Here is a 2889-nt window from a genome sequence, read left to right as displayed (position 1 = left end):
TATTGATTTTAAAAATGTCAGTTAAAAGGAAAAACAAATAATCACAGTGGCTCTAGGCGAGAAGTCACTGTTCCTCAAGGAATTCCTTAGGAAGATCTCTCAAGAAGGGCTCCCAACTGTGATGAAGTTATTGATCGGTGAAGAACATTTGTAAAGCACATGCAAAAAAAAAAAAAAAAAAAAAATGGGAAAAAGAAAACGAAAAGGGAAGGAAGTTAAAAGGAGTGACATTAGTTTGAGTATTTTTGTTCTGTCCATATTGGGACTAAAAATTTCCATGTACAGACACAGCCCCAAACAGTTTCTTTCGAAACTATCAGCCTTTATTCATTTCCATGTACAGACTTGGTTGTGAGACCCCTTTATGACACTATTCAAAACTATTCGTGTAAAGAGCCGTGGCGGTGGTGAGGTTTTGTTTCATGAACAAAAGTCACTCAAAGGAAAGCCGTTAATTTTTACGAAACATGATTGGCCAGTCGGATAGTGTCGACCTGTCAATGACCTTCAGTCAAGTGGAATCGTTAGTTCGTCTCACTAAGGTGTGACTTACACTCGTTGACTTGGGTTTGACGTGGCCTATCTATGTTTCCATGTGTTCAGCAAAGGATATCGCGAATTTATAAGCATCTTTTAAATTAGTTCGACTGTTAAAGATAGTTTCAGGTTTGTATAGGTCGAGAAAATTGATCATTGTCGCTTTTCATTGGCTCGTGCCTTTCCATTTGTCATGATGTGTTTCAAGTTGTTTCTCTTGGGGAAGAAAAGGAGTTGATAATGACCGCTGAGAAAGTTGAAGAATACTGAAGACCAACCTGACTTCTTGTGCAGTGTTAATTATAGTAATTGTCACCGTTAAAGTTTAAAAGTAGATTGTTCAGGTTGCCTGAAGTGTCTTTCTACAGATTTTTCTTATTTTGAGTAAGCATTATAACAGAATACAAGAAAATAAATTGGTATGTAGTTGTTTTATTCCACGTTTAATCCTTTTCAGAAATTGCTGTTAACCTGTTGTTTGTAAGGTTAAAGCTTCACTTCGTAATCTTGTCATAAACGTTTGTCTGCATATTGATATCATGTACGAAATATTACCATAAGCGAATGAAATACAGGCACCTCTAGCATTGTATTTTTGCAACTTCCCTTCAATAATTGCATGTTTCTTTATTATCAATTGGTCCGCGCTACAAGCCTAGAATATCCTGCCCCATAATAGGAATAAACATCCACGATATGGAAATTGACCTAGGTAATATCACTTTTGATTTGAAACTGCGTTTGCTTTTGATAACCGTTCATGACATACAAGTTTGTGAGCTATCCATGCTTAGTTAAATCCGTTTTGCTGCTGCTATGTTGAGTAACATCCTTGCTGCCACTTAACACCTCTGAACCTTACTGTCAAGTTTTTGTCTTCTCTGTTTTAGAGTTCCCTATTTTTTGAGTTATCATCAGCCTTAGCTTAAGTATTTTAAGGAGCCTTAGTTTAAGGATCTACGTGATAAGATGACGTAGTCAGTTAAGGTTGCCAACTAGACAGACCTCTTCCAAGTTTTTTGAGTGTTTCCTTTTTTCTCTCTTTGAATCATCATGATCATCGGATAATATTCTCTCCGCTTGTATCTCATAAGTCGAAGAATGACGAGTTCTACTGAAATCAATTTGTTTGAGCTGGTAACCGCCAAGATTCTGGTTTCGTATACACACAGCCCCTCTAGGCTCAAGAAAAGCTGCCGTCAGTGGAGCAGTCACCAAAAGCTGCATCCTCACAGCTGCATGTCACATGAAGATCAAAGTTAATGAAGCACTTTTCGAAATTTGTGACCCGAACTATCAAAACGAGTGGATAATGCATGGAGCAAGGAATACAATTTACTGTTAAAAATGGTCGAACTTTCTGAAACTTAGTGATAATTTAATTTTGTTTCAAGACTGAAAAATATCTTGATTTTGCTGACTAGACAACACAAGCAGACCACCAATAATTACCCACACATAAAAATGCAAGTGTCGGTAGTTGGTTCAATTGACAAGGTCATACAACAGAAACAGCTGCAAGTTACCAATCAGTATCAACGTATTACGACTGTGCGATTTTCTTCTCCCAAACCACAGATCTCATTTATGAAGAAATTACTTCGTTCTCTAAGCTAGAGGCGTTATTTTAGTAAAATCTCACGGCAGGGTTTCCACGTGGTATTATTAAGAATCCTGCCGATGTGTTTGCAAACATGGCGAAGGCTGCACAGTACTTATTTAGTGTTCTCAGCTGGGGTTAAATTAGCTCGATCCCATACAGGAAAATTCATTTGATTTTTAATTATTTTTCAAGTATGTTACCTTCAGGAAGCGCCAAGCTTTCAATCTCACTACAACTTACATGGACTTTTCTCTCTGACGCTGAAACTTCCCTTCTATCGTATTAACTATTAATTTTTTTTGCAAACTACAGAACCTTTTTTTTTACAATACGTACAAAAGAGCACAAAGCTGAAGACAAAAGCTGGGTCGTGGGAACTACAAATACCTTCCTTTGTGGCGCCTGGAAGTTTTCAGAACAAAATGATTCAACAAAATTTCAGAACAAAATGATTCAGTTGATTAGAGATTAAGTTACGCAATAGCGTGTGCTATATTTTAATAGCTCACTTCTCATTTAACCTATCAGATTCTCTTTAATTTTTTGGAACTGTATTTAATCCCGTAAAAATTATCCTTCCGTTTCTTTCATTGATAATAGAATGACCTCAGATTTCGCTTAATCAGTCATATCCTTACTTGTTCATACCGTTTTTTTTTTTTCCTGTTTTTACATGTTGAGTAATTCTTTTGATTTGCTTGTCTGTTTGTTACTATTTTCATTGGAAAAAAAAAACTGACTCGGAGTAA

This window comes from Stylophora pistillata, chromosome 5 (genome assembly GCF_964205215.1).
Source record: "Stylophora pistillata chromosome 5, jaStyPist1.2, whole genome shotgun sequence".
NCBI classification, from domain to species: Eukaryota; Metazoa; Cnidaria; class Anthozoa; order Scleractinia; family Pocilloporidae; genus Stylophora; species Stylophora pistillata.
Note: the sequence above shows the minus strand (reverse complement) of the source record.